The sequence below is a fragment of the Saccopteryx leptura genome, chromosome 3 (assembly GCF_036850995.1).
Source record: "Saccopteryx leptura isolate mSacLep1 chromosome 3, mSacLep1_pri_phased_curated, whole genome shotgun sequence".
In the NCBI taxonomy this organism is placed as follows: domain Eukaryota; kingdom Metazoa; phylum Chordata; class Mammalia; order Chiroptera; family Emballonuridae; genus Saccopteryx; species Saccopteryx leptura.
The window spans coordinates 349406386-349430430 of record NC_089505.1 but is presented as its reverse complement, the minus strand read 5'-3'; the positions used below and the strand labels follow the sequence as shown (position 1 = coordinate 349430430).

The 24045-nt window shown below is 41.9% G+C and overlaps 1 protein-coding gene and 1 pseudogene across 3 annotated transcripts in view; one reads left to right on the top strand and one right to left on the bottom strand.

Moving 5' to 3' along the window:
• The window catches only part of CSMD3 (CUB and Sushi multiple domains 3), a 1231016-nt gene that overhangs the window by 550001 nt on the left and 656970 nt on the right, over positions 1–24045 (top strand). The window lies entirely within an intron of this gene.
• LOC136398101 (large ribosomal subunit protein uL4 pseudogene) lies at positions 21099–22347 on the bottom strand (annotated as a pseudogene).

Below are 24045 nucleotides of genomic sequence, written 5' to 3'. Positions count from 1 at the left end.
ATCTCACTGGCTGGCAGAGAGTCACTTTTTTCCAAAGGGTTCCTGAGAAGCCTCTTTTGGCATGCTTGGTTGTGGGCAGTCCTAGCCAAAGTTCGAGGGTCTGACCTTTCCCATTATCCACCAACCTTACATTCTGACCTTTTGTGTTAAGTAGAAAAGGGGCGCCGTTTATTCATCTGGCTACTTCCTGCTGATTAGGAGCATTGTGGGGAGGGGGAGATCAGAAGGTGGTGGCTTTGAGGGGTGTCAGGAGGAACATCTGTGTGGCCATGAGTTGAAAAACTTCACAGATGTGGTCCTATAAGGATTTAAAAAAAAAAGAGGAGTAATAGGGGGATTTTCAGGGTCCAGCTTTTTGGAGAGCTGGAGATGGATGGAGTCTGGTTGTTCCAACTGCCAGTGGCCCTGTATGGAGGCAAGCTTGAGGCAATACTCTATGTGAGGAGTGGCGTAAAAAGGGAAAAGGAAGGGGTCACATCCATTTCCATAACTGAGACCTGTGAGGGAATTAGAAGTCCAGAGTATGTTGGCAAAAAGAGAAGGTAGCCCCTGAGTCCACAAGAAATGAGATGGACTTACCCACTAGTTGCAGCATACCCTGGGTTCTCTGAGTCCAGGCTGTGTCCTAGAAGTTTGAGCAATGTACTCACCTGGCTGGATTGGCCTCCCATTCGGGTGGCTTGTCCTCCACGTAGAGGTGCCTAGGAAAAGCCTGTTGCCCAAAGGGGCAATTGCTCCGCCAGTGACTGGGCTGCTTGCAGTCAGGGCAGGGCGCAGTGAGCAGCTGCTGGCAGGGGCCCTACCAGGACCAGTGGTCCTGCTTGCCACACTTAAAGCAAGCTGCTGGTGTGGTTTCTCTTTGTGGCTTGGATTTGGGTTGGGCACTTCCTGTGCCTTGCCTCTGTTTTTCAACTGGCCTCAAGGTTCCCAAAAGAGCCAGGGTTTGGAGCGTTACCTTCTGCTGCATGCAGGCTTAGTGAGCAGCCTTGGCCTGTTTCTACTACTTGGGACTGTTAAAAACTTTAAATGCTGTGTTCACAGGTCCTGGATAGGGGTTTGGGGGGGTTGAGAATAAGAGGAGGAGGGCTCGTGCGGAGCCTGGCACCCAGATCCCACAGGAAACACTGGAGCCAAAGGCAGGACAGGGCCAGAACTTCCTGCAAGAAAATTGGGGTTGGACATCCTGAAAACCGGTGTAAAAGCCAATGCCAGGCTGAGAAAGGCCTGATGGAGGAGGGGTTTAAGAACACAATGGAGAAGGGAAGGGCCCCTGACCAGCAGGGGAGGAGAAAGAGAGATGGTAGTGGTGAATAAGAAGCAGGATTTTGCAAAAGAAGGGGAGGGGGCTCTCAAAGGGAAGAGACCCAAGCACAAAAGAGGTTCACAGAGGGACCAGAGAAAAGTCCTGAGAGAGTGGCACCCTTGGGGGTCAGACAGGAGGAAATGTGTGTTGGGAGTCTGCGGAGAAGGAAAGATCAGGAGTAGAGGTTTTAGGTGAGGTTTCTCTGGCCAGAAAAAGGCCTGCATGATAGAACAGGCAGCACAGAGATTAAGGACGGGTGCAAAAATAATTAGAAGCCGTGTATGTAAGAGATCTCTAATCAGTTCCCAGCTTTTTTGGCAATAGTTAAATTGGTGAGGGTGTTGAAACCGAAAGTCCCTTCAGGAGGCTAATTCAGTGGGTTCTGTGGCCTGGCCACAGTGGAGAAGAAGAAAAGTTTCTTCTTCTTTAAGGAGGGAGGTTCCTTCCCCCCCACATCCACCCTCAGTCCTTGGAGTGGTCAGATTTGAGTACCAGTGTCCTAAAACTCAAGCTCTGGCCACAGATGAGTAAGGTAAAGTGGATATGCTTGGGACGTCTCCACAAGCACATGCACTCGGAACGGAAAGACTTCCCTGATGTAGCTACGGTTTTGGACAGGGAGTCTAGGAGGAAAGAACTCAAGGGTGGCTGGAGGCAGGGGACTTACCGCACCGTACGCCAAAGTGGGTGGAAGGTCGGAGATCCTGGTTCTTTCTCAGAGGGAATGAGAGAGGAGCAGTCCTTGCAGACTTTTAACTCCTCTCGGGTTTTCAGCACCAAAATGTAAGGTATTTTTCCCCACTGAGAAGGAAAGAAGGGGCCAGAGCCACAAAGTGTGGAATAATAAAAGGCTTTATTGAGTACAGAGAGTGCATCCCACCCAGCAAGGTTCTCTGGCCCCAAGAAAAGATGGAGGCCAGGGAAGTAGCAAGTGGTGACCCACATGGGAGATATTTAAAGGGTCCGTAGGGTGGTCGAGCTAATATGACGTAATAAAATCTTACTGGCTGGTAGATGGTCACTTTTTTCCAAAGGGTTCCTGAGAAGCCTCTTTTGGCTCGCTTGGTTGTGGGCTGTGCCAAAGTTCGTGGGTCTTACCTTTCCTATTATCCACTGACCTTACAGTATTTTCTTACAATCTTTTGTATTTCTGTTGCATCAATTGTTATTTCTCCACTCTCATTTCTAATTATATTTATTTGAGTCCTGTCTTTTTTTTTTTTTTTCTTGGTGAGTCTGATTAAAGATTCCTTGATCTTGTTTACATTTCATAGAACCAGCTCTTCTTTCCATTGATCCTCTGTATTGATTTTTAGCCTCTATGTCATTTATTTCTGCTCTGATCTTTATTATTTCCTTCCTTCTGCTATCTCTGGGCTTTAATTGCTGTTCTTTTTCTAGTTTCTATAGATGCAGGGTTAAGTTGTTTATCTGAGCTTTTTCTAGCTTCTTAAGGTATGCCTGTAATGCTATGAACTTCCCTCTCAGTACTGCTTTTTCTGTGTCCCTTAAATTTTGAGTTGTTGTATGCTCATTATCATTCATTTCTAGGAATTTTTTAAAATTTCTTCTTTGATCTCATTTTTAACCCATCCATTATTTAATAACATGCTATTTTGTTTCCAAGTGTTTGAGTATTTTTTAGTTTTTCTGTTGTGGTTGATTTCTAGTTTCATGTCATTGTGATCAGAGAAGATGCTTGATATGATTTCAATCTTCTTAAATTTGTTGAGAGCCCTTTTTGCCCTAACATGTGTTCAATCCTAGAGAATGTATCATGAGCACTTGAAAAGAATGTATATTCTGTTGCTTTAGGGTGAAAGGTTCTAAAGACATCTATTAAATCCAGTTGATCTAGTATGTCCTTAAGTCTGCTGTTTCTTTGTTAATTTCTCTTTTTGAAGATCTATCTAGTGATGTTAGTGGGATATTAAAATCCCCTACTATTATAGTATTGCTGTTGGTCTCACCCTTTATATCCATCACAGTCTGCTTTATATATTTAGGTGCTCTATATTAGGTGCATAGATATTTATAATGGTTATATCTTTCTGTTTGATTACTCTCTTAATCATTATGTAGTGACCTTCTTTATCTCTTACTATAGCCTTTGTTTTAAAGTCTATTTTGTCAGACATAAGTATTGCTACCTCAGCTTTTTTTTCATTTCCATTTGCATGAAATATTTTTTTCTAACCTTTTACTTTCAGTCTGTGTGTATCTTTTGTTTTGAGGTGGGTCTCTTATAAACAGCATATGTATGGGTCCTGTTTTCTTATATACGCAGCTACCCTATGTCTTTTGATTGGATCATTTAATCTATTTACATTTATGCTTATTATTGACATGTAGTTGTTTATTGCCATTTTATTTTTTAAAGCTACATTCCTCTTTTATTATATTCTCTTCCCCCTTTGATCTATTTACAACAGGCCCATTAACATTTCTTGCAGTATTGGTTTGGTTGTAATGAATTCCTTGAGTTTTTTTGTTTGTTTGGGAAGCTTTTTATTTCTCCAATTTTAAACAATAGCCTTGCTGGATAAAGAAGTCTTTGTGTAGGCTCTTGTTCTGCATTACTTTGAATATATTTCTTGCTATTCCCTTTAGGTCTCAAGTGTTTCTGTTGAGAAGTCAGAGGTCATCTCTATGGGGGCTCCTCTGTAGGTAATAGACTGCTTTTCTCTTACAGCTTTTAGTGTTCTTTCTTTATCTCTTAGTTTTGGTATTTTAATTATGATGTGTCTTGGTGTAGATTTCTTTGTTTTTTGCTTTAATAGAATTTTCTGTGCTTCTTGAACCTGTGTGACTTTTTCTTGCATCAATTTAGGGAAGTTTTCAGCTATAATTTCTTGGAACAAAGTCTCTATCCCTTGTTCTTTCTCTTCCTCAGGAACCCCTATGATGCAGATGTTAGTTCTCTTCATGTTGTCACAGAACTCTCCTAGAGTTTCCTCAGACTTTTTGAGTATCTTTTTTTGTTGTTGTTGCTCTGCTTCTGTGCCTTCATTTATCTTGTCCTCTAACTCTGATTTGATCCTCAGTTTCATCTATCCTGCTTTTAATTCCTTCAATTGTGGTCTTCATTTCTGAAATTGTATTTGTCATTTCTGACTGATTCTTTTTTAGTATTTCAATGTCCTTTTTTATACTTGCTATCTCTTTATTTAGGTACTCATTATGTCCATCTATTGCTGTTCTTAGATCTTTGAGAATCCTAAAAATCATTATTTTAAACTCTTCATCCAGTAATTTGGTTATATACAACTCATTCAAGTCCTTTTCTGGGGATTTCTCTTGATTCATTTGGGTTGCATTTCTCTGCCTTCCCATTTTGCCTGTGTATAAGAAGGATATGGCCACAGGAGTTCAATGGTTGTAGCCTCTGTGTTCCTTAGATGTGGTCTGTCTGCAGGCCTACCATCGCTTCTACCGCTGCCATAGGTGTTCAGGTATGGGTGTTGCCAGTGCCGGCCTGCTGCGGTAGTTGCTGCCACTTCCGTCTCTCCTCTGTTGGCTGGGCTGTGTTCACAAGCCTAAGCTATAAGCCCTGGCAGGCCTGGACCTGTGCCCCACCCCCGTGGGTGTGGTTGTACCCATGTACTACTCTGGTGCCGCAAGCCACGGCAGCACAGATGGGGCCATGCTCTTGTGCTGGGCTGCAAGCCCTGGCTCCATGGGCGGGGCTGCACTCTAACTCCGGGTCGCAATCCCCAGCCCTGTGTGCACCTGTGCAGCCACATTCAGCCATGGATATCTTCTGGTTCCCCGGCTTTTACCCCACCCCTGTGAGTGGAACTGCAGCCGGACCACTCTTGCTCCCCCGGCCCACAGCTGTGGGTTGGGCCGCCATCAGCCTCTGCCCTTGGACAAGTGGGACTGAGCTCCCGCTGGGCCTCATTCATGGCCCACTAGCTTCTGCCCCTGCTGACGGAAACCTGGTTCTCGTCCTGCTGCCCCCCTCCCTCCAGCTAGCCTTCAGCAGTGTGGGTGGGGGCAATGCAACTCAGACCCTAGCACTCAATACTTTATCTTAGAAGGCTCCCCCTCCTTCTAAGCAACTGTGCTCTGGGTGCAGCAGGAGAGGTTCTGTTTGGCTGGTATTCTGCTTCCCTTTGCTGGTATTGCTGGTTCCAGGGGAAATATTCACTTCAGACTTGGGGAATGACTCAGCCCAGGAGTTGGGATGGCTGTCCCTCAAAGTATTTATCCCTGTTCATTCTAGATTACACTCTCTTCCTGCTACTTCAGTACTTTGATCTCTCCCCATCCCCCAGAGTCCCGGGTAAATGGTTGTGAAAAAAGCATTCTGCATGGTCCCTTTAAGAAGAATCCTGGGTCTGCAAAATCTGTGTCTTTCTCACAAATAGTATCCTTTCTTGTTTCACAGCTAAATACTGTTCATACATCTCTTCTAGGCTTTGGGGCTACAGGCTGTGGCTTCATTCCTGGGGCCCAGGACCCTCCCCTCTCTGCTAAACTCACTTCCCACCACGCAAGCCCCTCTAGGCTGCTGATCACTCCCGAAGGCTGGGAAGCCCACTCTGCACTTCCGCTTTTCCTAGCAGTCTCAGTGTGGCTTCTTCAGTGATCCTTGGTTAAAGAGTCCTCTTAGTTTAGTCCAAAGTTGGTTTTTCCAGATGATGATTTTTAAAATTAAATTTTAATCCACTTTGGTTCTGGGTGGTAGAAGTTGGTACATCAGCCTACTGTATTGCCATCTTGTTCCCCCCTCAATATTTTAATTTTTATCATTAAAAACAATTCAAGGAGGCCCTGGCTGGTTGGCTCAGCGGTAGAGCGTCGGCCTAGCGTGCGGAGTACCCGGGTTCAAGTCCCGGCCAGGGCACACAGGAGAAGCGCCCATTTGCTTCTCCACCCCTCCGCCGTGCTTTCCTCTCTGTCTCTCTCTTCCCCTCCTGCAGCCAAGGCTCCATTGGAGCAAAGATGGCCCGGGCACTGGGGATGGCTCTGTGGCCTCTGCCTCAGGCGCTAGAGTGGCTCTGGTCACAACATGGTGACGCCCAGGATGGGCAGAGCATCGCCCCCTGGTGGGCAGAGCATCGCCCCTGGTGGGCGTGCCGGGTGGATCCCAGTCGGGCGCATGCTGGAAGTCTGTCTGACTGTCTCTCCCTGTTTCCAGCTTCAGAAAAATGAAAAAAAAAAAAAACAACAACAATTCAAGGGGAGTTGGGAGGCAAAAAATAAACAGGAAACCTCTAAATTTTGGCATGTATAATTTTAAAAGCCTGATGATTTGGAATGTAGTGGGTATAAAATGGAGTATGTCATGACTAAAGCACAAATAACTGAGGAAATGAAAATAATAACTAAGTAAACAATGGTTGTGTTAGCTGAACTAAACTAAGTGGGACAAAAATGGAAATATGTTATCTTTATGGAAGGATGAACAAAAGAAAAACTAATAAAGTCAATACAGGGGATTTAAAGTTTTCAGGAGAACCTACCCATTTGAAAGGGAATTTCAAATAACTCTTAAAAATGACTCTTGTATTTGTAGCAAATTGGTGAGATTCCTCATAATTCACCTAGAATGTTGAATGCTTTGTTTTCTATGTGTGCTGATGGCTGTGCTACTTTAGCAAAAAGCATCTGGAAGATCTATCAGGACTTAAGAGCCATTCCACTAATTCTGTTCACTTAAAGGATGGGAGAAGTAAAGATAGTGGAGTGAGGATTCCACCTCCTTCATAGCTTCTCCATTGTGAAAACTCACTTTGGTTTTAAAATAGCAGTAGAACTTCCTCTGGACAGGGAAGTTTGTAGATAAAGTGATCACAATGTGATCCCTAGAATGTCTGACACTTTGTATATGCACTCAAAATATAGAATTGTGTGAAAGATACAATGTTAAATGATACTACAAATCTGGGTAACACATAGACACCAGATAAGAAACAAAAGGCACAGGGAAAATATAAACAAACATGACTGGAAACAGACAAGGGGATATTTTTAATATTTAAATTCCTTTCTTTGAAATTTTAAAAATGAAGACTTTTACCCTGGATATGAACAGAATTGATCACATTTGACAGACCTTTTCTTATATTAATATATGAACTGTGTTCTATTGCTTGATTCATCTTTCCAGAATTTTTGTGGGTATAGGTGAAAAGCATTAATATTCCCAACAACTAGCAGTGCTCAGCACATGCCAGACACTTTCACAAATACTTGAATGAATGAATGTTTTGTTTCCCACTATGCTAGACTCAATATTAGAAACACAGAATAGAGCTGAGTAAATCATACCCATGAGGAATTTATAGTCTCAATGAGAACACAGTACATTCAAAATAAAACAACCATAGAGCATTCCTAAAGCAACAAAGGCATTGTTGCACAGACAATATTTAAGTCATAAGGACATTTCAAAAAAAATGAAGGACAGAAGACAGAAATGATAATATTAACATTTGGGAATTAAATTCCATTGACCATGAAAATATTTCTCAGTCACTTTATCTCTGAGTTAAGTATTAAAAATATATATTTTTTTAATTTTGGAAATCATTTATTAAAAAATATTGATATTTGTGTGCTAATTATTTATTAGGTAAAGGGAGAAAAAAGATGAGAAAGAAATTGTTTTTCATTCAAGAAGATCTATGGTCTACTATAGTGGGAAACAACAGAAATGTATAATTATCCTACATCACAATAAACAATACAGCAGATAAATAAACACACTACTATTGATTCAAACAGGATGAAGCAAAAAATCTTCCTAAAAAAGTATGAATATGAATTTAAGAAGAAACAGACAGATGCAGAAATTGAGAGGTACAAATATATTGAAGACAGAGAAAACTATTCATTAAGCTGCAGGGCTATGGAAGAGAACATATTAGAAAGAGAGCAAGACAATGGCGAATGACTTGTGGAAGAACATGAACTTATTGTGGGGAGGGGAAATTAGGAGATAGGCTTGACTAGACAGATGGATCTTATCACGAAGGGTCTCATATGCCAAAGCAAGGATAAATATTGGATTTTAGCTTGGATACATAAAGAAGAGGATGTTTTAGCTTTTTCACTTTTTTTAAAACAAGATGTTATAGTAGTATAATTCATTCAACAAGTATTTATTGAGTGATGATTATGTGCCAGTCAGATACTCTGCTGGGTACTAGGGGTAAAAAGAAACTAAGACCCTGGCTGGTAGGCTCAGTGGTAGAGCATCAGCTGGGTGTATGGAAGTCCCAGGTTCGATTTCCAGCCGGGTCACACAGGAGAAGTGCCCATCTGCTTCTCCACCCCTCCCCCTCTCCTTCCTCTCTGTCTCTCTCTTCACCTCCCACAGCCAAGGCTCCATTGGAACAAAGTTGGTGAGGGCACTGATGACGGCTCCATGGCTTCCACTTCAGGTGCTAGAATGGCTCCAGCCAAAACGAAGCAAAGCCCCAGATGGGCAGAGCATCGCCCCCTGGTGGGCATGCATGGTGGATCCCAGTTGGGCGCATGTGGGAGTCTGTCTACCCTCCCCCCATCCTGCATTTCTCTCTTTGCTCAATGGTGGGGGCAAAGGGAGATTCCAAAGTTAAAGCAATTATAATGCCTTTTCATAAACTCCGTACTAGAGCTATATGAAAGGTGACTGTCCTTGGGCTTGACGGAGAAGGCTCCCGTCAAGAGGAGGAACCTCCACTGAACCCTGAAAACGTAGCATACAAGGCTAAGGAGAATGGTGGTGGATATGAAGTTCATCGGATAGAGGGAACCACCATGAGAGCAAAGATACAACATATCAGGTACAGTATATTATAGAAAATGGACCGTGAAAGGAAGAGTGGCAATACTGAAATCAGAGTTTGGAGGCCATTATAATAATGTAGGTTAAAAAAATATGATTTTAGATTAAGTCTGTGATAAAATAAAAGTAGACATAGGGTGAGAAGGGCAGAAGACTGATCGGACAGCAGTACATAATGGATAGGAAGAGGGATTGAGCCTGTGAGAGAGACTCAGAATGGAGCAGCTGGAAACAGATGGATAATATGAGAAAGTGGTGATTAAACAACACAGGGAGAGATTTTATAAATGAGGCGTGGTCAGCGTTGTTAAATGCTGCAGAGTGGTCGAGAAAATAAGAACTCATTGAATTCAACAACCAAGAGGTCACCAATGACCTTGGTAAAATCATTTTTATGGGATTTTTTTTTTGAAAGACAGCAGAGAGAGAGAGAGAGAGAGAGAGAGAGAGGAATATCAAGCTGCTCTCATATGAGCCCAGACCAGGGAATCGAACCTCTGTGCCTCTGTGCTCTGGGATCATGCTCCAATCAACCCAGCTATCTATCTAGCAAGGGCTTAATTTCTTTTTTGTTTTTCTCAGTGAGTTAGAGAGAGGAAGGGAGTTAGAGGAGAAGGGGAAAGGAAGCATTCATTTGTTGTTCCACTCAGTATTGCACTCACTGGCTGCTTCTTGTGTGTGTCCTGACTGGGATTGCACCTGCAACCTTGCTGTTTCAGGGTAACATTCCTAACTAACTAAGCTAACCAGCGAGGGCCTCATTGGGATTGTTGATGTGAAAGACACATGGTTATACTGAGGAGTGATGAGGTGAGAAGCTTGAGGCTGAAAATGAAACACAGATCCTTGACTGTGAAGCAGAGGCAAGAGTTCTGTTAGTAGACAGAGAGTGTGGTATGCAATTGGGGAACGATAGTTTTTAAGATATAAGAGGTTTCAAAGCAAGGACAATGCTCCAGTGGCTGGGAGAGAATGAGTTTCAGATAATAATTGGGTCAAAATTGGAAGAGGCAGTTCGGGACATGAAGGACCTGGGATTCAGAATAGAGGAGATGACATTACCCTCGGATAAGGGATAACACGCTCTCTCATTTGAGGTGGGCGTCCGTGAGGAATGAACCAATGAAGGTACAGATAATTTTACAGGTGGGAAACAGAAGAAAACGTTCTCAGATGGTGCACTTCCCCCCTTCCCATTGTTTTTCTGTAAAGTAGGTGAGGTTATCTGAAGAGAGGAAGAAACCCAGCAGTTCCGTGATGATGAATTAGAACGGAAACGGAAAGGAAATGAATAGGAATAGGGACCTGGGGGAAGTCACTGAGAGTCAGCCAGCCTCTGAGAAACACAATCACATCCTGCGGATTTCACTTAGCCCCGTGGTCTCCATCCCCCGCTGCACGTTACAATCAATTGGAGAGCTTTTAAAATAAACACTCGTGCCTGGGTCCCAACCCACACCAATTAAATCAAAATCTCGGGAGGATATTTCAATTAATAGTTCCCCTCTGAGATAAATTGGTCAATTTAACTGCATTGAGAATTCAAAAAAACAACGTGCAATGATAGTCCGTTTTGTTAAGGAGTCTCTTCCTCATTCCTGAGGACTGATGTGCTCACTGCAAGGCTGATTGGAAGACTTGGTCACATATATCATATCCCTGCTCCACGGAGTGGCAAAGTAAAAGTTTGATACATTCAGGTCACAGTGCGGCAGCGGCAGCTAACTGCATCCGCTTCGCGCTGGACACATACAGATACTGAGAGCAATATAAATTTGCATGTTAAATGTCAAAGATGGACTCATTTTCATACTTATCATGTATTACCAGCTGAAAATGGCACCGATTGACTTTGAGATAAGTGTTTCTCGGGAGGAAATGAAATGGGGTCACAACGGAAAGAGCTGCATTTCATTTGCATCCCCACAGTTCCTCACAGTCACCTTTAGCTTATTTATTCTAAGGAAACAAGACAAGACAAATGTAGGTTTGCAGCATGAAAGCAATTTTGAGAAGAAAATTAAATAACTAAATATGACTTTAGGAAAAATGAGTTCTCTTGAAAGTTTGTCAAAAATGCCAACATTTCAACATATGCATTATTTTACACTTTTTTTTATATGTATTGATAATCAAGTTGATGTATGCAGCATTTGCTTTATTGGCTTATCATTTAAATTACTTTATGAAAAATAATATATTTGGGGATTCTAAGTTGGCTTCAGGATAGATGGGAGCTAGCCTGACCAGGCAGAGGCGCGGTGGATAGAGCATCAGACTGGGATGCAGAGGACCCAGGTTCGAAATCGCAAAGTGGCTTGAGTGTGGGCTGCTCTGGTTTGAGCAAGGCTCACCAGCTTAAGCCCCAAAGTCATGGCTTGAGCAAAGGGTTACTCAGTCTGCTGTAGTCCCCCCCCCCCCACCAGTCAAGGTTCATATGAGAAAGCAATCAATGAACAACTAAGGTGCCACAACAAAGAATTGATGCTTCTCATCTCTTTCCCTTCCTGTCTGTCTCTGTCTGTCCCTCTCGCTGTCTCTGTCACACACAAAAAAAAAAGAATGGATGTAAGCTAAACTTTTACCTAGCCTGCCCTTCCCTCCCTGTGGCCCCACCCTGCTGAGTTCAGTCACAGGGGGATTTGAATGCCACCCCGTGGCCCAGAGCTGGGACCTGAAAGTACATCTCCCTTGGAGGCATTTGTCCTGGTAGCAGATGGGCAGGTGCTGAGTTGTGTGGCTACATCGAGGAGGTTTGGCTCTCCTGTGTAAGCTCAGCCTATGCTATTCCCCCAACAGGATACTCATATGTTCTTCCTCTCTGGCAGTTGGGGGTGGGACGGTGCCATGCTGAGCTCAGTTCAGTGAGGAGATCTAAGAGCAGCTTAGCGCTGGGACCTTCAGAGTGTGTCTCCCTCTAAGGCTCTTGCCCAGGAAAGGGAAGAGGTGCCTGTGGTGTCTACTCCCCTCCCAGAGTGGCATCATCCCCAAGGGGAGACTGCTTGGATCTGCCCTCCCAAGTTCCAGTGGCCTGCCTCGCGTAGCTCAGCTCTGCAGGGTGAAGGGAGAGCTAATCAGAGCTGGGACCTTTAGGCATGTTTCCTTCAGGGGCTCCTGTCTCCAAAGGGCGCTGACAGTTTGGCAGCCATGGAGCGGGAAGGAGGTGTAGTGCCTGTTCTCTTCCTGTGAACTCAGGGGCTCCACCCCCACAGGACACTCTTTTGATCTGTCTTTCCAAGCCCTGAGTAGTCCTGGCGGCTCCTGCAGAGGGGGAAGCTGGCTGCGCCCACTCTGAACCTGCCATGTACTCCTCCTGGGGGAGCTAGAGTTGGAGAATCTGACAGAGACTGAGTGGCATGGCTGCGGAGTAGGGGCCACTTTCCCCTTATTGAGTGCCTGACCGCGTGGACACAAACAGGACGTGCTAGCTCGGGTCTCCCACTTCATTGAGCCCATTCTACCAAGATCACTCCTTGTGGAAGGGTCTGTGGGTTGCAGCCAGCCTGGGCCCACACCACAGTCTTTCCTTGGAATGCTCTGGAGGAAAACCAGGCAAACTCAGGGGAGATGAAGAAGCCAATAGGTGGAGGAACTTTATAGATCTGACCCCAGCTCTAAGATGGAGGGAGTTGACCCTTGGACCACCTCCCATGCAAACTCAGACCCGAGAGATGCAGCCACAAGCAGTGAATAGTGTGGTTGTTCAGACAGGTAGCTCAAGGTTGATTATACACAACATCTGACATCAGCCGATATCAGATCCTCACCCTAGTGCACCAGAACCAATACAACCAGGGGTGGGTTTCAGACCACACTACAGCTCAACCCAACAAGCCACGTGAGTGGCACAATGAAAGGGATCAGAACCTTCTGGGAACAACTCTTTCTTAGGTGGCAGCCCCTGGGAAGCAACTAATAGTAGATGATCGAGGTTTATCCTTATTGTCAGCCAGCCTGATGGGTTAACTCCATCTTTGAAAAGACCAACAGCATTCAAGACTCAACTATAACTGGAGGGTGCACATAAGCCATGAGAAATGTTTCTGAAGCACTGAGCTCAGGTGATCTGGAAGATTGTGCCCTGAGTTCAACAAGATACTTACATTGTGAAGCCATCATAAGTTTAGGAGTCATAGCACATATACCTAATTCAAACAAACAAACACAAAAAGGTAGACAAAATGAGGAGACAAAGAAAGATGCCCTACATGAAAAGAATAGGTGATTCGATTTTTAATTTTTAAAAAAAATTTTTGAGGAATCTCCATACTGTTTTCCACAGTGGCTACACCAGTCCATATTCCCACCAGCAGTGCAGGAGGGTTCCCTTTTCTCTACATCCTCACCAGCACTTATTCTGTGTTTGATATCTCATGGTTTTAATTTGCATTTCTCTAATGATTAGTGATGTTGAGCATCTTTTCATATGCCTATTGGCCATCTGTATATCCTCTTTGGAGAAGTGTCTGTTCATTTCTTTTGACCATTTTTTGACCCAGCTATCCCACTTTTAGGAATATACCCCAAGAACACCATAGCACTGTTTCAAAAGGAGAAATGCACCCCCATGTTTATGGCAGCATTGTTCACAATAGTGAAGATCTGGAAACAGCCCAAGTGTCTGTCAGTGGACAAGTGGATCAAAAAGCAGTGGTACATATATACAATGGAATACTGTGGGGCCATGAAAAAGAAGGAAATCTTACCTTTTGTGACAACATGGACGGACATGGGAACTATTATGTTAAGTGAAATAAGCCAGGCAGAAAAAGAAAAATATCATATGACCTCACTCATTTGAGAAATCCAATGAACAATGTGAGCTGAGGAACGGAATTGAGACAGAGGAGAGATCAAAGGGACCAGAGGAAAAGAGGACAGAAGGAAAGGGGATGATAGGATGGGATAAACCGGAAGGGGTAGGGGGAGGGCGCTATAGGAAGGGGGACAAGGGAGATGTTGAGGGGAATACAGGAGAGGGGGGATGCATTCAGGGCAACACTAGAATCTATGTAAACACAATAAATTAAAATCAATAATAAAAAAGAAAAGAATAGGGGATTCTCAGTGAGAAATTAAAAAGGAGATAATAAGCATTAAAAAGGACATAGAGCCTGACCAGGCAGTGGTGCAGTGGATAGAATGTCAGACTGGGATGTGGAAAGACCCAGGTTTGAGACCCTGAGGTTTCCAGTTTGAGCGCGAGCTCATCTGGTTTGAGCAAAAGCTCACCAGCGTGGACCCAAGAACGCTGGCTTGAGCAAGGGGTTACTCAGTCTGCTGAAGGCCCACGGTCAAGGCACATATGAGAAAGCAATCAATGAACAACTAAGGTGTCACAACGAAAAACTAATGATTGATGCTTCTCATCTCCCTCCGTTCCTGTCTGTCTATCCCTATCTATCCCTCTCTCTGACTCTTTCTGTCTCTTTAAAAAAAATTAAAAATAAATAAATAAATAAATAAATTTTTAAAAAAAGGACATAGAGCCTGACCAGGCAGTGGTGCAGTGGATAGAGCATCAGACTGGGATGCAGCGGACCCAGGTTCGAGACCCCGAGGTTGCCAGCTTGAGCGTGGGCTCATCTGGTTTGAACAAAGCTCACCAACTTGAGTCCAAGGTCGCTGGCTTGAGCAAGAGGTTACTGGGTCTGCTGAAGGCCTGTGGTCAAAGCACATATGAGAAATCAATCAATAAACAACTAAGGAACCGCAATGAAAAACTGATGATTTGATGCTTCTCATCTCTCTTCGTTCCTGTCTGTCCCTACCTATCCCTCTCTCTGACTCTCTCTCTGTCCCTGTAAAAAAAAAAAAAAAAAAAAAAAAAAAAAAAAAAAAAAAAAAAAAAGGACATATAAACCACAAAAAAGAATCAGCTAGAAATGAAGAATACAATCTCTGAAATGAAGAATACACTAGATGGAGTCAACAGCAAATTAGATGAAGCAGACAGATGAGTCAGAGATTTGTCAGTAAGCACCCAAGCAGAACATATATAGAAAATAAAATTAAAAAAAAAATGAGGAAAGTCTAATGTATTCTAGGACAACATCAAGCATAACAACATTCCCATCACTGAGGTACCGGAAGGAGAAGAGAGTGAGCAAGGGATCAAAACCCTGTTTGAAGAAATAATGGCTGAAAACATACGCCCTTAATGTGGTGAAGGAAAAACTCACACAAGTACAGGAAGCTCAAAGAGCCTCATTCAGGATAAATTCTAAGAGGCCTACTCCATGATACATCATATTTAAAAAGTCAAAGGTTAAAGAAAAAGAATCTTAAAGCCAGTGAAAGAATGTTACCTACATGAGAGCTCCCATAAGGCTGTCAGGGGATTTCTCAACAGAAACACTTTAGTCCAGAAGAAATTGACAGGATATATTCAAAGTAATGACAAGCAAGAACTTACAACAATGTGTCCATCAGGAGATGCCTGGATACAAAAGCTGGGGTACATTTACACAATGAAATGCTGCATGGTTGTAATAAATAAGAAAATCTAATCTTTTGTGACAGCATTAGTGGACCTGGAGATTATTATGCTAAGTGAAATAAACCACAGAGAAAGACAAGTACCATATGATCTCACTTACATGTGCAGTGGAATAAACTAACAAAATAGAAACATAGGCATTGCTCCATGGAATAAACTGACAACTGTGAGAGGGGAAGGTGTTTGAGATTAAGCAAAAAAATTCTATATAATATATATAAAACACATAGACACAACGCTGAGGTGACTGCCACAGGTTAATGGAGGTGGGTGTACTGGCTTTTGATAAAGGGAGAACAAATGGGGACAGAAAGAGACTTTGCTTTGGGTGATGTGGGCATAATACTGTGTCCAACTAACGTTTTGATGAGTTGTACATTTGAAACGAATGGTTTTGTAAACCAGTGTCACCCCAATAAAGTCAATACCAAGTAAATAAATAAATGGAAAAAAAATTAAAAATATGTATGTCCAATTTCACATTTCCATTATCCAGTGAAGGTTAATATTTATGTCTGATTTTTTAAATCACTATTTTACTAGAAAAATATCTTCTTAGTTATAGCACATGGAAAAGTGAGACATCTTGTCAAATTTCATATGTTCTCATTTATAAAAATGTCCTGAAACTATTTAAAGTTAAGAAAAGTTCACTGTCATCTGTCATTTTCTTGTTATTGGGTAAACTCCTATTTCACCTTTTGAAAGGTAAATATCCATGCTTAGCATGATCTAGAGTTATATATTTATTCTGAAAATAAATGCTTTGGGAGTTAGGACATTGTTACTTTTAATAACCATTTACAAAGCTCACATCCTTCTGGAAATTTCCAACAAATTCTAAAGTAAAAACAGGGTCAACAAAATCATTTAGATGTAGAAAACAAAGCAATAGAAATGAACTTTCTTATTGCTTTCCTAAGTCTGCTTCCCAAAGGATCAGATGTGGCTTTCCATAAGCCTATAATACTTTCTGAATGCCTTACTGTTGTATACATTTATTTTGTTCTTTTCTGCATAAAATTTCTTACCAAATTATGTAAGGATGCCATGTGCTATTTTTCTACCTTTTTAGAGTATTTTAAAAAGAAAATTAAAACGTCATAGAGACCACACTATTAGAAAATGTTTTGTGAGGTTTTCAAAACAGGACTCCAGATTTCTTCATTCTTATAAGCATAAAAATATTTACTAGTTGCATACAGCAGCATTGATTCTACCTGTGAACATGAAAGTTCACATTTAAGCTTTTATTTATATTTTTTACTTTTCTCTTTTAGTCATTTCATCCTGCACAAAATATTAACAAGACTGGCTAATGTGAACATATTTTTTCTTTCTCAGTAAAGCAAAACTGCCAGATAAAGTTAAAACCTGGCAGGGATATGCTTATTAACTTGTTTTAGAAATTATAAGAACTTAGAAAAAAAATAGAAAGCATTATTAGACATTGTACTTAGAATTTAAAAACAGCTATTTCAAACAAACTGGAAGAAAGATATTAAAATGTACCTACAGCCTGACCAGGCGGTGGCAAAGTGGATAGAGCATTGGACTGGGATGCGGAGGACCTAGGTTCGAGACCCAGACGTTGCCAGCTTAAGCGTGGGCTCATCTGGCTTGAGCAAAGCTCACCAGCTTGGACCCAAGGTCACTGGCTCGAGCAAGGAGTTACTCAGTCTGCTGAAGGCCCACTGTCAAGGCACATATGAGAAAGCAATCAATGAACAACTACGGTGTCACAACAAAAAAACTGATGGTTGATGCTTCTCACCTCTCTCTGTTCTGTCTGTCCGTCTGGCCCTCTCTCTGACTCTCTCTCTGTCCCTGTAAAAATATAAATAAAATAAAATTTACCTACAAATTTATAAATATACTAAAACTCAGTAGTACTTTCAGTCATTGAAGAGTAGAATAAAAAAGAATAGATATGGGGAAGACATCTAAAGCATTATGGAGACTTGAGTGAGGAACTCTGCATTTAAAAAGAAAGTGCAAGTCATAAACAGATGGACATTTGACCAGCATTCATATATTAAATATGTAACATAAACTTGTAAGAACACTTCTAAGCTGCTTTAAGCCAAAAGGGTTAGAAATATAAAATATGCTAAAAAAATTATAATTAAAAAAATTAATCATCTAAAGGAAAGCAATTTCTATGTGTGTGTGTGTGTGTGTGTGTATATATATATATGCATGTATATGTGTGTGTGTGTGTGTGTGTGTGTGTGTGTGTGTGTGTGTGTGTGTGTGTGTAGGGAGAGAGAGAGTGAGGCTTGTTTTTTTAGAGTTATCTTTGCATATTAATAATAAACATGCAGCCTGACCAGGCGGTGGCACAGTGGATAGAGCATCAGCCTGGGGCGTAGAGGGCCCAGGTTTGAACCTCAAGGCAGCAAGGTTGAATGCAGGCTCATCTGGCTTGAGTGCAGGCTCAACAGCTTGACCGGAAGGTCGCTGGCTTGAGCAAGGGGTCACTGGCTTAGCTGGAGCCCCCTGGTCAAGGCACATATGAGATAGCAATTAATAAACAACTACGGTGCCACAACAAAGAATTGATGTTTCTCATTTCTCTCCCTTCCTGTCTGTCTGTCTGCCCCTATCTGTCCCTCTCTCTGTCTCTGTCCTGACAAATAATAATAATAATAATAATAATGATGATGATGATAATAAACATGCAGAAAAGGTAATCAATTTTATCCAGACAAATAGATGATTTGTTGTTACTTTAAAGAACTTGTCAGAATTTCTAATATCCTTATTTTTGTTTATCATCAAAAGCGGAAATATAGTATGTGGCATGATCTCCCAAAATATGCTAACCTGGACTGAAAATTTTGGAAACTAGTAATTTTGGGCTGCGCTATTCCAACAATTTTCTAACCTCACCTCTAGTTTCCCTTTCTTCATGTTTACTTCACGTATTATTACTTGAGTACTTGATTAAAAACCACTTTTAATTTGCCATTCTATTTTACAAATAATTCACTGGTTTACTATTCACGTTAGAATTTGCTAACTTGACATTTTGTAGCCTTCAAAACCTGACTCCAAACTTCTTTTCGCCTTTATGTCTTGTTAGTTTCATTCATAAACACTGCTTAGAAAGGTAGATACGACGGCACTGTGTGTTACACTTCATTCCGTTCTGTTAGTGAAAAGAATCCTGGATTTAGAGTCAGAATACCTAGGTTCAGGCACCATCTCCTTCATTGTGTGTTTATGATAATACATTCAATATTTTCTTTAATTTCCTCTCTGCAACAGAAATTGTGCTGACTACTTTACATGTGTTATCTATAATTAATGCAATAGCTTTGCCTTTTAGAGTTGAGAAAATAGGTCAAGTAAATTGCTCAAGGAAACACAGCTCACAAGTGCTGGAACCAGGATTCAAACATAGTTGTGCATGATTTCACAGTCTATGTTGTTTTAACTGGATCACACTGAATTAAAGAGCCCCAAAGACCTAAAATTGTAAAAATACAAACCATGGGCATGATAAATAAAACTTATACTTTACAAAGGCTTGGCATTTAGGGAGTTTCTTGAAAATAAAATTCACTCTTGGTGGTTCCAGCCTATATAGACATTTGGCCTCCTTAGGTAGGAACTACTGTTTTCTGTACCAACTAATCCCTGACTTAACAGTATTTCTAGATTTTGTCCAAATAATTTTTCTGAATATACTTGTTCCTTATTCATCTTCCCTGAGTTATCCCTTGGGAATATTCTCACGTTCTTCTTAGAATCAGGTTTCTCAGAGGGAAAAGGGGGTGGGCACTAGATGAAGGTGGGCAAAGTGGGGGGAAATGGGAACAAAAAGAAACTTTGCTTGGATGGAGGGTGCATGATGCAGTGTGCAGATGGTGTGGTATTGAGCTTGTATACTTGAAACCTTTGTGGTTTTGCAAACCAGTGTCATTCCTATAAAGTCAATTAATAATAATAATAATAATAATAATAATAAACTAAGTTTCTCCCCAAATTCCAAAATATCATTAATCAATTTGGTAGGTAGATATTCACATTTTCATCTTTATTTTCTTCACAGTCGGACATGATCATAAGCATTGGCATGCATAATTATACTCCAATAATGTACTCCAGGGAGCCTGAGGTTACTGTTAATCTGCGCATCAAGTTGTTTTGAAAGAAACAGGCAATTTTACATGTGAATATTCAGGTCTCATGACCATAATCTGTAAGAGTAAAGGAAAACAAAAAGATTGATTATCAGAAAAGAATCTGTGGCCTGACCAGGAGGTGGCGCAGTGGATAGAGTGTCGGACTGGGATGTGGAAGACCCAGATTCAAGACCCCGAGGTTGCCAGCTTGAGCGCAGGCTCATCTGGCTTGAGCAAAAAGCTCACTAGCTTGGACCCAAGGTCGCTGGCTCGAGCAAGGGGTTATTCGGTCTGCTGTAGCCCCACAGTCAAGGCACTAATGAGAAAGCAATCAATGAACAACTAAAATGTTGCAATGAAAAACTGATGTGGTACTTCTCATCTCTCTCTGTTCCTGTCTGTCTGTCCCTATCTATCCCTCTCTCTGACTCTCTCTCTGTCTCTGTAGGAAAAAAAAAAAGAATCTGTGTATGGGTGGTGATGAAAAGAGAAATCTTGCCCTTGCTGGTGGGCTCAGTGGTAGAGTGTCGGCCTGGCATGTGAAAATCCTGGGTTTGAATCTGGTCAGTGCACACAGGAGAAGTGATCATCTGCCTCTCCACTTTCTCTGTTTTTCTTCTCCTCTCACAGCCATGGCTCCAATGGTTCAAGCAAAGTTGGCCACAGGCTCCAATGATGGAACCATTCCCTTGGCCTCAGGTGCTAAAAATAGCTTGGTTTCTGAGCAATGGAGCAGCAGTCCCAGATGGGTAAAACATCCCTGGGTAGAAAGCTTGTTGGGTAGATCCTGGTCCAGGCGCATGCAGGAGTTTGTCTCTGCCTCCCCACCTTTCACTTAATAGAAAGAAAAAAATAAAAGAAAGAGAGAGAGAGAGAAGGGGGAGGGAGGGGGGAAGAAAGAAAGGAAAAGAAAGGAAAGAAAGGGAAAGGAAAGGAAAGGAAAGAAAAGAAAAGAAAAGGAAAGGAAAGGAAAGGAAAGGAAAGGAAAGGAAAGGAAAGGAAAGGAAAGGAGGGAGGAAGGAAGGAAAAAAGGAAGGAAGGAAGGAAGGAAGGAAGGAAGGAAGGAAGGAAGGAAGGAAGGAAGGAAGGAAGGAGGGAGGGAGGGAGGGAGGGAGGGAGGGAGGGAGGGAAGGAAGGAAGGAAGGGAAAGAATGAAAGAAGAAAGAAAGGAAGGAAGGCAGGAAGGAAGGGAAGGAAAGAAGGAAAGAAGACCTAAAACTTGGTAGAATGTAAAGCAAAGCCTTAGGAAATGGTAGACAGTGAGAAATCCTTGGGCCAAATGAAGAATGGAGTGTGAAAAGGGAAGAATTTATTTATTTATTTTTATTTTTATTCTTCTCACTGCCTTTATGTTTTTATTCAAAATTAGCCAACCAAAGTGATTTGATCTCATGGTATAAACAAATTTAAGGCTTCTTCTGTGGTGGGTTTTTTATCTGCGGGCTTCTCAGCTACTGGTCCCTTGGTAGCTGCAGCTTTTTTGCCACTGAAGGCTTCTTCTGCTTGTAATGCCAACAGCCTTCTTTTCTTCCTTTCCCACCCGAGGCTTCTCACCTGGAACCCCTTCCCATCTGATTTGGCATCTAGTACTGCAGCTGCTTTTCCCAACTGGAGCTTGTGGTTCTTGGCCTGGTGAAGAAAGTTGTCTAGGCCACAGCCTTTGCATATGGGTTTAGCTTCAACATGATATTTAGGTTTTTCAGTGGAGTCTTTTACAGGACTTTGTCATGGATCTTCCTTGTGTGATACTTAGAGAGCTCAAGAGATCTCTGGGCTTTTCAAGATTCTCCTAAGTCTCTACTAAGCATCCTGTGAGGGGAAGGTTTTAGTTATTCTTTGGGAAGGCAGTTTTATGCCAAATGCCATACAGATCATCTGACTTGCAGGAAGCACTTTCAGTTCATGCAGAAACAGCCCACATGTCCACCAGGAGCAGATTTCAAAATATACAGTTTGTTTACATTACACAGAACAATTCCAGGGATGTTCTGAAGACTTTGAAAATAACACTGTCCTCACTATAGATGATGCAAGGCCCCTGCACTGGAAACAACAACGGTTTCTCATTTAGCCCTTGCCAGCTCTCATTCACTGAGAGGCATGGACCTTTTTCATATCATTCCAGGCCTTAAGTTTCTTCAAAAGCAAAGCAGCCTCCTTGGTTTTTCTGTAGCCATCACCTTTACCTTCAACCGCCACAGGAAGTTCAGAAACTTCTTTAGTACGAGGACCTTTAGACACGCCCAGGGCTGGTAAGGCTGAGACAGCCAGGGCCGTGCAGACCGCATATCGCTTGTGTTGAGGTCACTCTGCAGTGCCGATGACACGTGGTTTTGGTTGGTGCAAACATGCCACCTCCATGACACAAATTATCAAAAGCGTCCTGGCCAGAATGATGGGTCCCACCACCTCAAACTCTGGGAATCTGCCAGCCCCTCAAGACTCAGCTCTGGTTTGATGACCTACCAATTCACAAACAGCATTCAGCTGTCTATAAGTTTTCGTGCAAGTTGGTGTGAACAAAGTTCACGGTACCTAGTCAAATGGGAGCCTTAAACTAAGCACGCAAAGTGACATTTTTGCCAGATGATTCCCCCTTTCCAGGGTACACTGATGTCAGTAGCTGAGCACATGCCATGGCTTGGAGAAGAGAAGACCACGCTGCTCTCAACCCGGTGGCTCCCAGCAGAAAAGGAAACAAGTATCTAATATTTAATCTTAAATTGTGTTGCAACCATGTAAACTCCCTGCCTGTCCCACGGCCTCAAACCATAAATAATAGTTGACTTAGTAGTTGATGGGGAAGAATAGGTAATAAACATGAAGGACAGTTATCTACTTTTCCAATTATTAAAGGCTGTTTGATTTGTTTTTTTAATGAAATTGAGAGTTTTCAGCTATTACAGAGGCTAATTTCATTAAAGCATGGAGCAAGATGTGGTTTTTTTTTTTTTTTTCGGTAAACCTTGTGTTGATTGCCAAATAGGTGCTATGGTGATGTAAACAGTAGTCATGGTTTTCACCCTTGTGGACTCAGTATATGCCTCATAGGATATTCAGAGGAGTGTGTCAAGAACTAGGAAGGCTCTGAGATTTTACATAATTGCAAGTTAACAGATTAGCTAGCCATACTTTTATACTTGCTAACAGAAGTCAAAAGACCCCTAGGTCAGAGACAAAGAACAGTTTGCTACTCAGAACAAAAATGGCAGCCAGAATATCAGCATTGTTGCCACCTCCCTGAGGCCCAGTTCTCACAGGGCCACATAAAGAGGATCAGATAACAGCCGCTTATGTAATGGGTTATATTAGAGGAAGGGAAGCATGAGCATAGGAAATCCAAAGCTTTTATAACAGGCCGTATATATGTCTATTCCTTTGCTCTGAAGAAATATGGTCTCCCTATCATCTAAGACTGTAAATAAACTAGTTCTTTGCTCTGGAGGGAGACACTGTCTCTATCTGCCAAGGTTGACAAATGGGCAACCTTTTGTTCAATATACAAACAACTTTAACAGTTTATTCCAGAACAAAGGCAGTTAGTGTCTTTGGTTGCAAGATGTCTTCAATTATGACTGACCCATAGAGAGTTGCTTCCTGACACTATCCACCCATCATTTATGTAATACTTGTCTTCTGGTGTACTTTCCGATGAGAATTTCTATTAATATGACACTGATTAATCTGAATGTCAGAGGCTGGAAACAAATCCATTCAGTTTTCATCATCCAGGATTTAATTAAGATTATTATCAAAGAAATTCCAAACTATAGAATGAGGCTAACCTCCAGCGATGGAGACCTAACAAGCAGAACAAATGACATCAACCATCAATGTCTACTTGAGAAATCCAGATGACTTTCTTATTTCATTTCTCTATCGATCTTTGCACTGTCCCAAGGCATTAATTCAAGTACTATGGGATGCATTAACAATTGCTATAGTCCACAAGGTAGAAGTCTTAGGCACTTGTGCCATCCCTAATAGCCATGGTAACTAAATTGAAGTTGACCTGAATTCCTTCCAGAATCAATGTCGTGTCATTGATCAATTCAGCTAAAGTCAGGAACTAATTTCATGCAAGCTTTTCTAATTCAGTAATACTCATTATCATAGGATAAGTGCCCACAGGGGACTCATAAATAATGATTCAGCTCTTTTTTCCCGTAACTCCTCCAAGTAACCTCAAATGGCAAGATCTTCACAGTTTTCTTATGGCTACATAACCTACAGGTGATGTGTTCCTTAAACTCTTGAATGTCTCATTAAAATCTTTAAAATGGATGTCACCATATTTTGGTAGGAGACGCTAGTTAATATATGTCTTCAACATGAG